At 38.5% G+C, this 19,439-nt stretch overlaps 2 long non-coding RNA genes across 3 annotated transcripts in view; both read left to right on the top strand.

The window, feature by feature from the left end:
- The window catches only part of LOC115496753 (uncharacterized), a 79,212-nt gene extending 68,952 nt beyond the window's left edge, over window positions 1-10,260 (top strand). For both annotated transcript variants that reach the window (XR_012057793.1, XR_003962272.4), the window contains 2 exons: window positions 834-1,123; window positions 10,152-10,260. This is a non-coding gene — a long non-coding RNA (uncharacterized lncRNA). The remainder of the gene's footprint in view (window positions 1-833; window positions 1,124-10,151) is intronic.
- Window positions 10,261-10,281: 21 nt separating this feature from the next.
- On the top strand, window positions 10,282-17,897 carry LOC140684872 (uncharacterized). Its single transcript, XR_012057795.1, has 3 exons — window positions 10,282-10,411; window positions 16,797-16,970; window positions 17,725-17,897. It is a non-coding gene; the product is annotated as an uncharacterized lncRNA (long non-coding RNA).
- The last annotated feature ends 1,542 nt before the right edge of the window (window positions 17,898-19,439 follow it).

Genomic DNA, 19,439 nt, shown 5'->3' with positions numbered 1-19,439 from the left:
CAGTGTTAGTTGAGTTTCTCTGCCAAAAGCTTGTAGTACTACAAAGTGTGTATACCAGCTGTTGGGGAATCACTGTGCTGGCCCAGAATTGTCCTGCTCTAGCTAAGAGCTTAAGATCTATTATTGAATAGGTTTTCAAACTCAGTCTTTGCCCTTTTCTTTCCTAAGGGGACAACAGAAACATCTGAACTTGTAAACTTAAAATGAAACTCTGCTGATGTTTTCCTGTCTCTTCTGTAGTAGTTCTGTAACTGAGTGAGGTCTATGCATAGCTGGATTTTTTAAAAGTATGTGTATTATCAACAAAACACTCTGAAAAAGAGAAAGTCTTTGTTTGTCTGTCTATCAATCTATCTGTCTGTCACAGTGTGAGTCAGTCAGACAGCCTGCCCATAGCACCAAAAAGCCATGCTGGATTTGTTATCTGTGTGACCAACCATCTGGACTACATACTGAATTCTCTGTCACCATTAAACAGAGGAATCACACTTTGTAAATAGTGACTTTAGGAATTTTTTTCCAGAGCTACTTATTTGGTGAGGCTGGCAAATTCTAACCACTCCTTGTAAGTTTAGGTCTTGATGTCCATGTTCATCCTATTGTCACGTGTATAATCTTTGATATGTAGAATATTGAACAGAATAAAACTTAGGGGCTATTCCAGATGCAGGGTTTGCAGTGTATTTCTGAAAGCATTGACAAGCTGCTCTAACTATTTTTGTGGAGTATTTTAGGATAATTTAAAGTCTTTGGGATCATTTTAAATGTTACAGTGGAAACTTAGAGTCCTTTCATGATCCTTTCACTGATCTTGAAATCTCATTTTTAACTAGACATGCCTAACTTTCATGTTGGGCATTAATCTCTGAAGAATAATTCTTATGAGGGACAGAAGTACTGATTCTCTGCTGCAAGAGCTACAGATCACTTCTATAAGGTTGGTCCTGTCCCCCATGGAACGAGAGCTGTTGTGGAAAATATTGTCATTAAGTTGAAAACGTGAAGAAATACCTTTTGGTCATTTTGCCTTGAACTACCTATGGATTCCTGGAAGCTTTCCAGCGTGAATGGTGAAGGCAGCAGTCTCCAGTAACTCTCAGTACATTTCCAGACCTTCAGGCAGGTATGTATTAGAGCCCAAGGTGATGCCTTCCAGTTGGACTAGTTACAGTGTCTTGCATAAACTCACTGGAGTTGCAGAAGATCTTTAAGGGCCATTTGAGATTTTGTCATGAGGAAGATTAAATGCTGAAATCTAGATGGTCTTTCTACTTTGGGGAGGAAAAAAAGCCCATCCATACAAAATTGTGCTCATTACTGAGGAAAATAAATTCTTGTCTGTCAAGCAAATGGCCGAGCTTTAGAAATGGTTAGACTTGCACATCAATTACCAGGGAAAAACAACACCTGTGTACACTTATTATTACTTATTTACACTTATTAATTACTTATTTAATGGAAGGTTTGCAGATATAGGGTCAAATTCTCCACTTGCATCAGTTGTATGCCACAGAAATGTAATTTTTGTCAATGGAAAAACCCACTGATTTACACTGATAGGTGTTAGAGTAAATCGGGTGAATGGGGTGTTATGGTGCACACCAGGAGTGTAATTTTAATAAACAACATCTTTAACTTTTAAATGTATGCTTTATATATTCTTACATTATTGATGTCCCTTTAAGTACTGTTTGAGTTAATTTGAGTACAGTTTTGTTCAGTCTTTGTCTCATGTTTGTTGACTTTTTACTCTCCTTGCTATGTCAAAAACATTTCGATGCTATAAATAAGAGCATGGATTAAATACATTCCTTGTGACAAGCTATGTGCAGTGCATTCACTTCTTTCTTCTAGAAGATAGATTATCTTTTTCATTATTTTGAATCTGCATTCTTCCAGTATTCTGAAGATCAGTAGAAGTACATTTAGACTCAGTTATGGAAAAGTTATGTTATATATATTTTTTTTCTGCTTCTGACAGGTATGTGCTTGCACCTGAAAATATCCACACTCATGCAAACTACAGTTTTAAGAAGTTGCAGAATCCAGGACTGTGGTTTTATTTACTACAGGAATTGTGTATGGTGCTGTGGTACAAGAGCTTGTGTTATGATGAGATTGCATATGATTCATAGGTTAAATCAATTAGATTTAAAGTATTCCCTCTGGCTAAAGAGGTGGGTGTACAAAGGACCAGACTGGAGTGGTCATCATGCATCAGTTGTAGCTCCCTGTGCCCTGGCACTAGGGGAGCTGTGTCCTAATTCTCACCCCCACCAAGCATTCTGAAACATCTCTGATGTCCTGGCAGGTATCTTTATGGTTATATGGGTATGGCCAAATCTTTTACAGGTCTAAGTTGACTTGAGTGAAACTGTGTGTTTGCACTAAGGGAAAATTTCATGGATGGTGTGCACTGCACCCACAGCACCAGTTCACTTAAATAACACACAAGAGTAAACATCAAGGGCAGTTGGCCATATGGTCTGGGTGCACACAGAAGACATCATTGTATATTTTCAAGTTGTATATTTTCAAGCTGTACTGTATATTTTCAAGTTGTATATACTGTATATTTTCACCAAATATCACACTTAGCCAGTGATCTGCAGGAAGGAGTAAGACGGGAAGAGTCTTTCCTTGTGTAACTGTCCTAGGGCTCAAAAAGTCCAGTGACTGTGAAGTCTAGTCTCATCTCAGGCAATTCTATTTTATATTTGTCTCCATTATTGAGCACGCTTCGTATTCTCTTCCTCGGCTCACTGCAGCTTCATTGCTTCATTTTATGTATCAGGAAGCCGGACAAAGCTCAACTGGCAGCAGGATTTAGACTTTTATTAAGTCAGATAGAAATCATCTCACTCAGTAATCTGGAAAGATGGTGAGAAGTCGTGAGTTTGGCAGGATGGTCTTTTTTAATTACTGCAGATTTCTGATCTACATTTCCCTGCAATTTAGCATATTGTTGTGAACTTGCAATGTGAGTGTCAAACTCCCCTCTAGTGGTTGGTACACAGAGAATAAACATTGATTTAGCCTGATGACAAGTATTTAACTCTGGACAGAAAAAGACGACAATTCATATGAGATTCTGATGGTTGTACATAGCAAAATTTATTTATTTGTCTTTCTTCCTCTTTTAATGATTTAGTTACTTCACATGTTGAAATACTGTAATTAAAACATGATTCATTGTCAAAGCAAACAAACAAACAAAAACAAACAAAAAGAATGATGGCATTATACTCTGCAAAATGCGAATGTGCCACCTATTGGTGATGCCTCTGCACTTCTTGATTGCTCTCCAGCAGGTCAGTGGCAATGTCACCAGAACAATGCCAGTTGTCCCATGCCACACAGGACTACACACAGCTCTGTGCCTGCTTGTATTAATGCAGTACTAGTGCTGCAATAATATAAAAGCAAGAATTGAGCAGTAAGTGTGAAATAAAGAACTGAGTGTTAAAAATGTGCAAAGAATAGAGTGACTCATTAAGTGTCATTATGATTAAAGAGTTCCATTTCTTGCTAACAGAGTTCTCAGCAGCAGATTGTGAAACCAGAAATACACTCTGCAAGGCAGAAGTTTTTTCTATGTGTGAAGAGGAAAGATATGGTGAACTTGTATGTTTCTCAGCCATCTGAGCTGTAAATTTGCACCTCTACAATCCTCTCAGAGAATCTGTTAATAACTTTTTGGAAGCTATTCTGCTTGAATCCTATAAGGCAGTAAGATTGGGTCCTGCCTGCACAGGGTCCATGCATGGAAAGGAAGAAGCCTCAGGACATGTGACACTGTAAACTCTGTTGTGAAAGTTTTGTTTCCAAGTTTTCAAAAGCAGCCTTCATTCATCCTTTATGCATATTCAGAATTGTATTTCTGTTGAATAAATATTTCCTACAGGTACCTCTGTTCTTCAGTAAGTGCCAGTGATTAAACCCAACTAAGCAGAAGTGGCAACTGTATTGTAAATCTGTGGTTTTTCTAATTTGATTTTTCTTCTAGTTTATATAGCAGATACCAATTGTCCCACTCTCCAGGATAGTATTCAGTCACTGCTTATGGTACAGTACCACCTCTACTTCATTTCATGTAGTAGAAAAAAGAAATAAATCAATGTTGTTCATTTCCTCAGTCAAAAATCATCAAAACTGCTATTTAGTAAAAAATTTTGAAATGTATTTTTGCTCATAATCTTGCTGCTTCTTTATGGCATAGTTTTGGTGATGGTCTGGTGCAGTGCTTTGTCTTTTTTTTCTCTTTTTTTTTTTTGTTAGTGGCACAGCTTAGGGAAAGGAGAGAGTCAGCTCTGACTGGCTGCAATAAGCTAAGCACTGGTGTGTGACATTAAATGTACACACTAGAATGTAAGACATCGTTGAAAACAAAACCAGTTCTGGAGAGATAAGGTAATAGTGACAGCTAGCATACAGCACGAACAATTAAAGTACACCACAGTTTAATATTTGACTAATCATCTAAAAATATTGGTTTTCCTAAAACTTGAGATTTGTCAGAGTCACAAAACAATCCAGCAGCCTAGATAAAAGTCAGAATGAGGAATCAAAAAACTACATTTGAAAATATGTGGTATGCTGTTATACCCATAAAGATTGTAAAGCAATAGTTGTGTCAGGTCCTCTGAAAAATAATATGCTTTCATCTTATGTCTTAATGTAAGAGCTTCTTTTGGAGCAGATGTTCTGGGAGTGCTCCCTCCCTCCTGCAATGACAGAAGCATAGCGATGCTCCTAGAGAGGTTTACCTTTCAGAGCTGACAAGTGTTAAAAGAAAATGGGGGGTGCGAACAGGTTTATAATCTACATCACAGATATGTGGGAAAGGATTTTAAAATACACTGTGTAAGGAAGAGGAGAAAAATCAGACACATTAAATAAAATCTATATAAATAGTAACAGTGAAGTCATACAATGATCTTTAGCAAAATAAGCCCCACTAAAGCAGGCCATGAGCAGTGAGAGCTGCTATTTCTTATGGGATGCAGTGATAAAGAAATTACATACTTATTTGAGAGGAACATAAATAAAGATTAATAGGTTAATGAGTTATTTTCCTTTCATTACTATACTATTGTACTTTATTATAATTGCTTTGCACTCATTTAATTAAATTTGAACCAGGGCCAACACAAGATAATTTGTTTTCCCTGTACTAAACAATGAGTATGCAGATTGGAAGTACTGAAGCAGTAATCAGCCCTCTGTTTGCAACACTTTTCTACTCTGAGTAGACATTATAATTGATAATTTGATTGTTGCAGCACTCTGTGCAATATATTTTAAAGCAACATTAACATAATGGAAATTATGTTGTGTGCCTAATCCAAGCTTTTCACTGTGTAAGTATATGAATCCCATTCTGTAATGAATTAGGGCACTATCCACCAAACATGCATACAACCTTTGCATGCCTCATTTTGGAACAGAGCTATTTCCTTCTAGTCTCCAGTCAATGTCTTCCCTATCAAGTTATATCACTGAAGTTGTACACAAAAATAGCTAAAATAGCTAAGCTAAGCGTTTCAGTGAAGCTTGATTTATCCTGAAATAAATCTTTCGTTAAAACTAAGTAGGTTTTTTATTGTCCCTGTATAATTTTTGCATTATTTCCAAGGAAGGTGTTTATCCTGTCCATTAGATTTTATCTTTCCATTGTCTCTTTCCACCTTCTGAGAACCCCACTAGCAAAACAATGATGTGACTGAGAAGCTGAGGTAGGACTTTTCAATGCCTGTAATATAAACAGAAGCTACCTCATTACATTTTTATATATATTGAACTTAGGAAACAAAGCTTTTTTTTTCATGTTCTGCAAGAATGAGAGGAAAGGCTGGGGTTCTGTTTGATCCTTTCTTTATCCGAATCACATGCCCACCATGCAGTTTTAATGCATTACTTCCTATTGCCCACAATCCCTGCAGAGGAGGTGGTGTCTCCATGTCCTGACCTGATGAAGTCCTGAGGGTGGTGGACAGTCCTGAGCACTTGTGTGCCACCTCAGCAGTCACCAAGGTTACCTTGCCTTTCAAGTTTGGGCCATGAAAATGGAGTAGAAAAACAAAGTGAGGTGTGATGGCTTATAAAACTCTGCCAACTTTAACTTTATTTGTTTTCTGACAAAATAAGAGTGGTTTTGCTTACGTAAATATTTGAGTCACCTCATTTAATATTTGCCTGAAGTGTCTCTGTACTAGAAAGGTGAGTTGTGGGTTTGTAAAATAAGTTCAACTTGTTTGAGAAAAGTGCTGTAGAGTATTTCACTTACTGTCTTTTAGAACTGAGCTTGCAAAGTCTTCCTTATGCAGGGAATCCTACTGAAAATAATCATGATAAGTATTTTAGAGAAGTCATGATGAGTTTAACTGTGCTGCTCACTGGAGAGCAGTGTTAATGAGTGTGGAGTGGCCCAGGTTGCCTGCACAGACATCTTTTGTTCTCCACCATGTTTCCAGAGGAAGTTTTTGAAGGAGATAGGAAGCCTGACTGGCAGGCTTGATGTCCTTTTTTCTCTTCTAGTGTGTAATTCCATTTCCTTTTGCTGACAATTCTTTAACATCATTATAAAGCCTAATATATTAGGAGAGATGCCACTATAATACTTCTGGAGCTGAGAGAAAATTAGAAGTACAGGAGAAATGAATGGCATTACAGATATTTAAAAAGGTGTCAGAGAGTGCTCGCTGCATCACCACCCAGCTCTAAAACCAGTGATCCTCTGAGAGGTTCTCTCTGTCTATCACTATGGTCTGACACTACGTGCTTCCACTTTTATTGTTTTGGTATTTCTGTGGCTTTCCAGCCATGTAACAGCACCTTGGGGAATCTGGCCCCAGATAGTTTCTCTCTTACATCTGAGTTTTCACTGAATAGGTCGCCAAGATCTGTTTGGGGTCCAGAAGTAATGAGGTGGACTCTGTGTGCATGGAAGGAGATGGAGCTGGCTGCCCGTGGTGAGGCTCCGTGTGTTGGGAAGGAGCAGGGACTGCAGATCCCTGCTGGAAAAAGGGTGTAGGGCAGCTCCTCTCAGCTTCATTCAGAGCCTCTAGGAGGTTTCTTTCCTGCACTTAGTAGCACAAAGGCAGAAGCCTTTTGTAACTTGTCTACTGTGAGGCCTAACCAAAGTCCTCTGAGTCTTAATAAAGGTTGCAGTCATCCTCAGTGTGCTCAGTTTTGCAATAAAGGTTGGTGCATTTCAATAACTTTTGAGTTTTCCAGAGACAGGCTTTGCCTGAGCAAAGAGACACGGGATCCACGACAGACAGGGCATCATTTAGTGTTCGTATCAAGGAGTGGTGGGATTTTTCCACACCACCTTAGAATCTGTTACGGTGGATTATGCCTTCAGAAAAACTAATTTATAATGTCTCAAGTAGAAAGTGGATCATAAGTGCTCTGTCTTTTTATACAAAGCCATTGCTGTCAGCCCATAAGGCAAATCCAGGGAGACTTCTGTTTTCCATTTACTGTATTTTTCAATTGATTGGTCAGTGGTGTGTATCCTTTTTCAGTTTCTTTATTCCCTCTCTTTCAGACTTGGGATATCATTGCCTGAAATCCTGAGGGTAACATTATAGATTTCTTTTTATTTCACACAGAGACCTTTAAACACACAACATGCCTGAATTGCCCCTCCATCTAGCTTTAAATCAGGCTGAGTGTGTAACTCAAATCACAGATTGAAATGCTATAATATTGCTTCTTTGCACAATTTAAAAGGTTGGACTAAAAAGGGAACAGCCCTTTTCATAGGTGTGCATAATAAATTTAGCATGACTAGAGATGTAAGAATGGGAGAATATTTTGGTATGAGGTGTTTTAACTGAGCTAGTTTTATAATGAGATAGAAAAGTTCAAGAAGAAAGAAAAGCTCTGAAAAGCATGAGGGGATCATGGAAGGGTATGGATGGAAAATAAAATAGGAGATTTTCAAAGCTGAAGTTTTGTAACTAGAGAATTCTACCTGCCATCCAGTGTGGATATTTATTTGGGATAAATAAAATAGCAGTTGAGACTGTTGAAATGCATATATCAATCATCTATAAGATAAAGCAGGTGGGGAAGATTGAAAGATTACAGAACAAAGGGGGAAGTGTAAGTAAAAGGAAGAAAATAAAAGAAGTCTGTGTGAAGGCTAAGATAAATAAGGGATTTTCTGACTACACAAGAAATGAGGTCACTGGAGAATGCAGCTGAGTTTGAGACATTGCAAAGGTAACCTACCTTTGGTTGAGAAAAATATGTTTTTCAGATGTTAAATTCTTTGAGTCAGTTTTCTCAATGAAGATAAAGATAATACAAAGGAGAGACACTGAAACAGAAAAAGGAGTTGATATGGACTCTGAATACTGAAAAAAAATAGCACTTTAAAAATCAACCCAGAATCCTGGGAGAAGTTGAAACATTCAGGAGGAGACATGAACATGCTGACAATGTTATCAGAAATAGTGCCTGGCTGGAAATGCCTGAAGCCTTGAATTGTAGTCCTGGACGGTGAGTTCTTGGAAGATTTTAAGTCATGACCTACAGTTTGGATAGTCTGTGGTTACAAGAAAATAGTTTTGTACACAGCAGCTTCCATTATCCTTGTGTTTTGTGGACTTTTTCAAGTTTGCAGTAGGGAGAAGGGCACCAAGATGAGACCAAGGTGAGGTTGATGTGGAGGAGCAGTGGTGAGAGGCCACATCCTCACTCTGTTTGAGTCAGGCTATTTAAACACAATGAGCTGTACTTAGGAGAATAGGAAAGACCATGAGGTAGATAGGAGAATGGGAGAATACTAAAAACTTGCAATCAGGTAAAGAATGTATAATATGCTTTCAAAGATAGCCCAGACCAATGGAGAGCAGTAAGACTAAAGACTTCTCAGCAGCAAAACAAACAAAAAAAAAAAAAAAAACAAAAAACAACAAAAAAAAAAAAGGTGGGGTGGGGAAACAGCAAAATGAATCAGTTCATTAAGGTATGAAATGCAAATACAGAGGCTTCATGTAGCCTGACATGGGTGGGGCATGACAGTAACATCTTAATGCTCAAAAGACCAGTTTTAATTATATTTTAAAAAAGTTATTGTACAATTAGAAAAGGTTCAAAACCAATGCTAGTGTGGTACAAGGGCAGAGAGACCTTAGTTATTTGTTAAAGTTAGAGAAAGCAGGTCTATAGAACAGAGGAAATTAGGAGGTCATCTCATTGAGTCAGAGATAATTCTGAAGGGAATAGGCAGGATAAATGCTGCCAGGTTAGTTGAACTCTTTTGAGATGCAAGAACAAAGGAGATGAACTAAGAGAAATCAATGGCCACTGTATTTATTTGTAATTCCTTACACAAATTGGGAGCAATTGCATGTATAGAATATTTAACTAATGGCAGCAAGAGGAAGAAACAATTGAAAAAATAACTTAAAGGGTTAGTGTATCTAAGGTTTTAAAAACACAGACATTTAACATTAGCATTTACAATGAGCTCTTTTCTTTGCAAAAAATTACACATAACCTTTTTGCAAGGCAGCTCTATTGCAATAACTAATAAAAGAAGGTCGAAAACCTTCAAAATAGAAATTTTAATTTAGAGGTGGTTATATCTCCTGTTATTGGAAATTTTCCTGCAGTGATTCCCCAACAGCACATGTAAATTTTGTGTTAAAAGAGGGAGTAAATGCTACTTTACTAGATAGACTTCTTTGCCTACCATTTATCCTGTTTGAAAACAAGTACAGCAGACATCAGAGGAGTTACTTGATTTTTGGGTTTGGTTGGGTTTGTATTTATCTTTTTTTTTAATAATTTAAATTTATATCTGTGAAGAAAAGTACGCAAATGCACACATCACACACACACATTTTTTTTTTTTTTATATATATGGTATCATAACCCAGAAATTTTCATTCTGTAGTTCTGAAGTAAAATTGTGTGGGCCCTTCAGGGATTGATGCTTCCCAAGAGCCTCCCTGTTTAACCAGGAGCTCCCCTCTTGTGTAACACAACACTCCATGGAAAAGCGCTAACTGAAATGCGGGATAGAAAGGACACAAGAATTTTTTTGCCAGAGACAAATAAACTCCTGTTCAAATGTAAAAATGCAGAATTCTGTCTGTACATGGACTAACAAGTGCTATATTTTGTTATATTAGGAGTCCATCAAAGGCTGAGGTGAAGCTGTAACATCCTGCCTGGAAATGGGAGCCTTTCCACCAGAGTGATGATGGATCATCAGAGTCACTCTGTCAAATGGAAAACTTAATCTGCAATAACTGAGGCTCAGGTATGATGCAGACCATGGCTATTCACCCAGCAATGATCTCCTCTGTAGAAGCTGTCAGCAGAGGTTCCTATGGTCTGCTGAAACCTGGAGCTTCCCTTTTCGTTTGAGGATATGAACATGGGCATAAAAGTAAGTAAGAGTCAAAGATGAAGCACATTGAAGGGTGGAGAGCAGCGTATGGTTGTGAAGGTGAATGAATATTGAATTGCTGTACATTGAAGCAATTAGGAACATTAATTACTCTGGATTTTAGGTATTAGAAGGGGAACATGCACTATATATGTACTTCTAGGATGTGTGCCTGAGAAATTAACATATATCTGCATAACACTAAAAAGCCCCTATAGATTCAGAACCATTCCTGAAACTTGGCTAGTTTGTGCTTTTCTTCCCTAGGCACATAGAAGAGATAGGATTTTCCCTTCTCCTTCTCAGGCAAAGTGGGTTCCAAAGTTGTTCAAATCCTGGTAATCCAGCCTGAAGAATGAAATATTCCTGCAAAGAGGGGGTATGCTGTCTGAAGAACAGATCTCTGCCAGGGCTGCTGCTCTTACAGACACATCCAGGCTGGCTGTAAATGAGGTTGTTCAGGCAGTAATGTAGCCACAGCAGCTCAGAGCTGCACAGGGCACGCTGTTTACTCAGTTTTTCAGCCATGGAACAACATTCACATCAGTGAATGCAGTGGAGACATACCCAGAATAAGAATGTGATTTATTCTTTCAATGTGAGAAGCAGCTATATGTTCAACAAAGGCTTTCCTTAGACTAATGGCCAAAGCAGGCCTCAGTGCAGCTCCTCTATAGACTCAGAAGAAAGGATTGTTTGTTGAGGCCCAACTGTCCCCAAAAACCAGTCTGCTGAGTGGATTCCGTCATGTATGAGTTCTCTGCTCACTTCATTGTCACGCGTGTTTCCTCAAGCCTGCCATGCACAGCATAACTGGGGAATTTACTGCAGCAGTTGCTGATAGAGCAAATAATTCAAAGTCCTGTCACAGCTTGGAAAGAACAGATGACTGCTATAGAACAGTTTAATATATATAAGATATTGTTTACCAGTGGAATACAGGATAATGTGATTTTTCTATAGACCCTCTCATTCTCAAGGAATGGCAAAGCATTTAATGAAGGAATGAGTTAGAGTTGTGGTTGTTCAGTCCAGAGCAATGGCTGGTTTAGCCTTTCAGTGCAAAATCATTATGTGCTCAGCAGTAGCTCACAGAGCCATGGCCAGTAAGGGCTGTCATGCTGAGACAGGGATACTGGCCCTGACACTCTCTTTGTCCCCTCAAGCTGTCTGTGGTATTGCTTCCTCTCTCCTCAGATAGCTACCAGAGGAAGAGAGAAGGAAACTTTTGTTAATTCTGAGGTTTTCCCCAGTGCCAGTGCCAATAACTTTGACCATGTGGTGCCTTTAATTGTGAATTGCAAGAGCTGCAGTCCGGTGAGCCCTGGTTTTTGTGTAGGAACTCTGTTCTTCACAACTATTTTCTTGGTCAGCATGTGTCTCCTGTATTCTTGGAAAAAAATATATGCTGTCCTGCTCCAGTGTGGGTAGCTACCCTTCCTGAATTGGTGAAAAAGCCAAGGAGTACAACTATACCACTTGCTTTCCAGGGAGACTTGACTTCAGCTGAATTTCAAAGCCAGTTATGCATGTGCTTCATGTAAACTAATGCTCCTGAAAATTGCTTTTTAAACCAAATTTACAATATCACTTATTTTGGATGGTACTCATTTCAAGCCTTTTGAAGTGCTGTTTTTATTTGCATATCTCTAGCATTGATTTTTGGATGTAACACTGCTGTGTTCTTTGTCTGTCTTAGTATTTGGTTTAGGTTGTCATTGCAGAAAAGACCACTCCTCCCAGCAGTGAGGTCTGTCTCACCCAGGTATTGCAAGGACTATTGCAAGGTGCATGTTGGAACTGCACGTTAGCATGGTTTTGGTGCTTGCACAGTTTGCAGTAAAAGTAAAGGTGATCAGCTGAAGAAGGCAGTGTAAGTCTGTGTGTAAGTCATGCTTTAAACATGAGCCCTGTTAATGGATCCCCAGTTCTGCTTTTCCAACCCTTGCACACCATACAGAGGTGGATCAGCACAGATCCACAGCCCCTCTCCAACCTGGGTATTTGTTGGACCATGTGGAGCCCCAGAGCAGGATAGAGCTTGTGACTTCGTGCTCCACAAAAGCAGAGTTTCTGCTGTCGGGCTCAGCTCTCAGAACCTGTTTGTCATGCAGCTTTTCTCAGATGGGGCCTGTCACACAGGGCCTCACAGCTCCGTGTTTAGACACGTGGGTGCTCTGGTTTCCATCTGTGTGGACAAATGAAGAGTGATTGAGAAGACAGTACCCCAAAGGTCTCTGATTCAATCAAACACTTCAACACAACCCTACCTTCAGCCATGTGGAGTATTTAGCTTCTAATGGTGCACACATTTGGACAGAAGCACAAGCTGCTCATGAGACTACATGAGCAGAAGGAGAGGCTGTGTTGATCAGCTCTTTTTCTGCTGGAAATGATTCATTCAGGTCACTTTTACTGTAAAAGTTTGGGAGCAGGAGTGAGGCATGCCAAGAGCTTAAGGGGCTGGAATGGCTCCATTGGATGCAGAATGATGGAAGAAGGGTGAGGGGTGGGGAGGAGAAGGCTCACTGCCCCCTTATGCTCCTGATCCTGGTCGTGGTCCTGCATGAGGTGACTTTTGCTGCTCTGGCTGTCCTGTGTGTGAGACTGATTTCTCAGTGCCTCTCTGTGACTGCCATGCCTCCTGTGGCCCTGCCCTGGTGGCTGGCTGTGTCCCTGGGCTGTGGCTGTGGCTGTCTGAGTCCCTGGGCTGTGCCCATCACCCTGGGCACTGCAGGGAGCTGCCCCATCCCCACTGCCATCAGTGCACTGTGATTGCTGTGAAGGGCACTGCTGCACCTCAGCAGCTGGATGGATGTCATTGAAAGCGAGAGAAGGGGAAGAAAACCCACAAAAAAAGTTTTAGAAGCATCTTTATCTAACAATACCTGTTGTGGGAACTGCTTTCAGTGAGATGCAAACGCATTTTCCTTCCATTTCTGCAACGGTTCTGAGCTGCTTCATTAATAACAGACTTGTTTGGGAGACTGACAAGATGGGAACCAGCACTGTAATTACACACTGCTCTTTTTGTGAGGACTGCCATGAAAACAACGCTGTGTTCTCATTTTCTCCAAAGACAAGCAAGGAAACAAATTTCTAACACCTTGCCCTCTGTTACAGCTGGACACAGTTCCAGACTGACATGAATCAATTAAAAGTGAAAATGTAACCCATAGAAACATTATTCATTAAGCTTCATATAAAAGAAAGCATTTCTGCTTCCCTAATTAAGGGGTGAGAATAAAAGTATATATTTTTGGCAGTAGTTGTGGAAATACTTTGCTTTTTTTTCAAAAGTCAGATCATCATAGCACAAACAATTAACAAAAGAAAAATGTTTCCCTTTCCTGGAGTTAGCTAATTAAAAACTTTTTCCCTCATCAATTTACTGAACACCGAAGGAGACATTTCGTGGCTTTTTAGCACCTGGAATGCCATATTTATTTTTCAACTGAAAAACTGTATTATAGTGAACTGCCATACACACAGCTTACCTGAATTCTCTAAATAAAGCAGCAATAATCTTTATCATTGCTCTCTTGACTTTGTTTCAACATTCTTTTTAATGCAAATTTCCTAATCTAACTTGTAAAACATTTAATATTTAGAATATACTCCTTTAAGATCCATCAAAAGAGGCAAAGCTGCACAACAATGCCTGGTCCTGGAGCATTGTGAGCCTGCTACAAAGGAATGAGGTGATTCTTTCTTTCAGGTCAGAAGGTCAGGCTTCACTGCATTAATTTTGCTGAGTCTCTTTGTTATTTATAACAAACAAGGTCATTTATTTTCATTTCCTTGTTTCTAATTGCATGCATCTCCTTTGGAGTATGAACTCGGTAAACAGGTGGCTGAAATGCTGGGGAAAATACTTGAAGCTGTTCCAGAAAAAGGGCATGTCCCACACTGGTAAAGCAATTTGATGAGTTAGAGATTTAGTCATAGCAGGATGTGCACCTGCTTGAAAGCAAACACACTTCTCTTTGGCACGCACAGATACATGCAAATTAAAAGAGATTATTTAACTCTGAATGGTGGGTTGATATTTGATCAAATTTAACACTGTATATTTTAAATAAAGCCTTGGTGTATATTAGTGAAATACAATCTCTTTTCAGCTGCTTTTGATTTTTTTTTTCAACTTCTCTTTGAGTATTACAAATGAATGATATTTCTTCACTAGCTGAGCCTACAAAAAGAGTATGTCTCTGGAGGAGAACTTTATCAGGGGATCTTTATGATGAGAACTACCTACATGCACTGAAAAAAAAAAAATGGGATAATGAAAAGCTAGGATGTTTGACTGACAAGGAATAAACCAGATCTTAAATTTTTTATTCTAAAATGAATTCTCAAAAATTAAAGGGCATTCATTGGAGTGATAGCAGTATGTCTTTTTAATCCTGTAAACCCCACGTTTCCAGGCAGCCCAAATGGAACTCCTAAATATATTCATGGGCAGCTTTTGCATAGGTAGTTATTGAATTTGCATTTCAAAATACTGGCACTGCAGGGCTAAATCTGTGGCTGCTTTGTCCTGAAAGATGAGATACACTGTGGACTACCTTGATTTTAGGGGTATTTGAGACTATAGCAGGAAGCAGTAATTGTCTGGCATGACTGAGCTTCTGTTGGTGGTGGTTGAGAACAGGTCCAGGGCTGAATCCATAAGGGAAACAGAGGGAGATTTCTCAGCAAGGTCTTCCAGTTCCCCAGAGAATGGGAGGCGCCATGCCCCATGTCCACTGAGCTCTGGAGCCTAAGAAATGTCTCTGAGCAAGGGGAAAGCTGGGAGGAAAGCTGGAGAGAAGGATGTGCCATCCCAAGAGACAACTGCTTTGTCTCTTTTCTAAGATTGGGCATAGAGGGGTTGTTTGGAGGAGGCTTTGCAAGGGGCATGTATCCACCTGCTTAAATTGCCCTTTTCTGCAGATTATTTCCAAAGATTGGGGCAGGAGGCCAGTTTGGTTGTCAGAACTATGCTACAGCTTTCATTGTTTAGGATGCATATGTAGCCTTTCTGTGAGAAGATAACTGTCCTGGGCTTTTCTTTCCACGAATATAAAAACATACTTTGTAATTTCAGGGAGACAATATCATTAAATGGTATGTTGGAAAAAAGAAAATATTTTTTATCTCTAAAATCAATAAAAATCCAAATCCTTTCTTTAGCAAAATATTTGTTTCTTGAATGTAATTATAAATGTCATTGTACATTCTTCCTGACTTCAATGCTTATCTTGAGGAGTTCAGTGAAAATAAATTGTTTTCATGAAAGCAGAGAAGCCATTTGATAAACACACTGTCTCAGAAAATTGTTCCTGAAGCAGAGGTCGTTCTCTCACTTTAAAAGAAAGAGAATATGTTTTAGAAAACAAGCAAGGCAGCAGAAAAAAGCATTTTTTGTTTCAGACAATTCATTTTAAAAAGCAATGTGTAAATCACATGGAAAATTCTGCATTGATTATTTTGACTGCTGTAGAACCCTGGAATAAATGAAGTTGAAATAGACTTATATCAAAGAACATTGCATTTAGTAGCAAGTCGGAGTGTTATTTTACTACTGATTTGTTTTTTTAGATTTGGTTTTGTATCAGATGTTTTATTAAATATTAGCTATTCATGGTAATGTGGATTGATTCTTTAAGACCAGTTTGGCACATACTGTTCATGAGCTTCAGGAAATGGTCTTGAGAACTGGAATCTGTCCTTTCAACACTGAAAACCCGGCCACAGAGGCATACAAAAAAACCCAAGAAACCAAACGAAACCCCACAAACACCAACAAAAAACAAACAAACCCCCCCTCAACTCTATAACCGAACATGTCCTGAATGAAAGTATAGCAGTTAATTTAGAGATGTTATTGCAGTCCCTAATTAAACCTTCAGAAATCTGTTCCTTAATTTTCAATCTGATAAATTTATGTATGTGTCTATTACTAAGTCCCAAGCTCTATTGTACAAGTACTTATAAAATAGTGCTTCATTTTTTTAATTCTCAGCTAGAATTATGCTGCTATTAATATCAGAGTTATTAATGTGCTCTCAGAAGACGACATCATTAATTAGAAGACCTAAAGGATAACTAATGGGCCCTTTGGAAGACTACTCACAGTTATTGTATGGATCTGATAAAGCAAATAAAGCAGTATGTCTACAGCCCTATTAATTTTTTTTAATATATCTTCACATTCCCTAGCATTGGTCACTAATTATTTAATGTTATAACCTGTGCTGGTAGATGGTGTGACACTAATACCATGGTAAGTCACTGTAATGTTGGAAAGGGACGTGATGACAGCAGCATTTTTAAATAATTACTTTTGTTTTTAAGGCATGACTGTGAAACTGTACACTGCTTTTACCTTGTACCTTGGCAGTGTCTCATCAAGTCCTTCATTGGCTTCCAAGAGATGACCAAAAGCCCATCCCTTCCACAGCCACCAACAAAGGACGTGCATTGTGGTCACATCATGTGCACAGAGCCACCTCCCCAGTTTTGGGGACAGCCACTGCTGCTCACCTTCCCCCAGGGTACCACACAGCTCTCAGGGGTGAGTATGCCCTTGAGTTGGGGATTGTTGAATTAAGCTCACAAAATCTCAGAAAGACATGTCATTGATTGCTCCAGAAACATCCCCACATCCTTCTTTAGGTGCCTAATATTGCATGTATATAATATATAATGTGTGCACACTAAATATATCAGAGGTCATATATGTGTGTATTTCGAACCATTGCGTAAAAGAACATTGGATGAAATTAAAACTGAGAGACATGCATGAGTGAATTTGTTGCAGACACGAGGATTAAATGTAACCTTTCTCACCTGGAAAAACTCTTCAGTATATCTCACTAAGATTTTTCATTAATTCTTTCAGTAGATTTGGTTCTACTGTAAAATGAAAGTTTCTGCCTATCACATTCCTCTAGACTAACAGAGACATTTAGAGAGGAATTTGGATTGCTCATGGTGACCATATTTTTCTTTCTGTAGACATTATCCTTGTAAATTCCCTGTAAAATGTATATGCCAGTGGCTTTTCCTCCCCGCATAATAGGGGGAAATACATATATAATGTATTTATACATTTACATTTATTTACATCTTTATACATTTATATTCAAGAAATGTATGAATATGAGCGAGCTGGAGGAGAAAACCAGAAACATACCACACAGCTTTATATCAACAGATGATATAAATTATATATATGTACATGTAATTATATATATATATCTATGTATATCTATAAAACCATATACAGCACCATCTCTAACCAAATTTTCTTGTCTTTCTTTAAATAGGCATCCCTGGAAGAAAGGAATACATTGCATTAATTTCTTCTTTTCAGTTAAAACTTTTATTCTTTAATGCTAATCTAGAAGTGACACTGTTCCAGTCATTGTTCTCCTAAATAAGTGAATTTTCATATTACTGGACAGTTCTTTTACTGTTTTCAGTGCTGCAATCAGTTTGTTTTTCAACGTGGTCTTTATCCCACAATAACTGTGTACTAGTATCTGAGGATACTGTAACACTGCAGTCAATAGCCACAGGATATTCCCTCTGCCAAAAAGTAATCCTATATTGTCCATTACACACAGGTTTATTTTGGAAGGTTATGGAATACTTTCTTTAAAGCAGCAGAAACCTTTTTGCTGTAACATAGTTCAACAGTATTAATGGTTGTCTCTGCTCTCTAAACAACTCAAATATCTGTTTTTCTGGTAGAATATTATTTGAAATATTGTATGTGATTTGAGGCGGTAAAATACTTCAGGTAAACTAAGAGACTTCAGCAACCCACAGAAACATCAAAGAGGCACATGTAAATCTTTGAAGTTTAATCATTTTTTTTTTAGTCCCAGTTTCACAAAGTAATGTATTTCCTAATTTGGGCCTGAAGAATTTTCACAAACCAAAATCCTGCAGTTGTGATTTTTTTCCCCCTTGCAGCAATCCATACTTGTATTTTGAAACAATGATTTGTATTTTAAAGGAATGATTATAGTTTTTAAATAATCATTTGATCTGCAGTTCTCTAGATGTGGCAACTGAGACAATGAGAAGGTAAATGATCATCTGGCAGCAAGAACTAAACTCCAGCTCCCCCAGTGGTTTGGCTTCTCCAATCTGTTGGCTGAAATTCCCTCCTTTACTGCAGGAAATGTAGTCAGTGACTAATAAGTGTTTATTGATCTCTGCTTGAGAGACTTGCTAAGAGTTGTAGATATCAATGAATATTTGATCTGACTTAATGTTAAGAACAAAAGTATTTTCTTTATTGCCTCACTTATATGGGATATGCATGCATGTGTGATCACTTCTAAATGCCATCTGACTCTACCACCTGATGAGAAGGGGACTTCAGTGAGATAAATTCTAATTAATTAATATGCTATTAATTGTACTTTTTCTTAGCCAGAAGTTAGTATTGTAGTTGTTGCTTTGAAGCTGATTCTCAGCAGCTGTACTTATAAGTAGAATATAGGTCTAATTCAAAACTCATTGCAGTCAATTAAAGGGACTTTCTAACGATTTCAGGAGGCTTTAGACTCTTTTCTAAACCAGACCTGCTTGGTGCTCTTTCTTTTCTCCTTCTGTATTCCATCTTTTTTGTTTTGTGCCCTTCCATCCTCCACATGTGCTCTGGGGGGAAGGGGTTAAGAGAGTTTTAACAGGTGACAGTAAAGATGTCCTATTCCTCCCTTTCCTCTTGTTCCTTCCAGGTCTTATAGAAGCCAAAAGACAATGTAGGAGACTGGAGGAACAGTGGGTCCTAGGATGCTGAATATTTACCTTTTTCTCTCCTTTTTCTTTCTCTTTCTCCCTCTTTCTTCTACCTTCCTCTTCTTAAAGCTGAACCAAAAATTTCCAGGAAGTACCTTGTTGTGTCTGGATAGGTTAAAGTTTGCTGAGTTAGAGCTTGCAAAGTGCTGTACTTCATCTGGGTGTTTTAAAATTTGCCAAGCACCTTTTTCTACTTAAGAGTTCTAAAGTTTGTGGGTAAAAGTTATTG

This window comes from Taeniopygia guttata, chromosome 11 (genome assembly GCF_048771995.1).
Source record: "Taeniopygia guttata chromosome 11, bTaeGut7.mat, whole genome shotgun sequence".
Classification (NCBI taxonomy): domain Eukaryota; kingdom Metazoa; phylum Chordata; class Aves; order Passeriformes; family Estrildidae; genus Taeniopygia; species Taeniopygia guttata.
The sequence above is the reverse complement of the archived record's forward strand: the minus strand, read 5'-3'. Positions and strand labels throughout refer to the sequence as shown.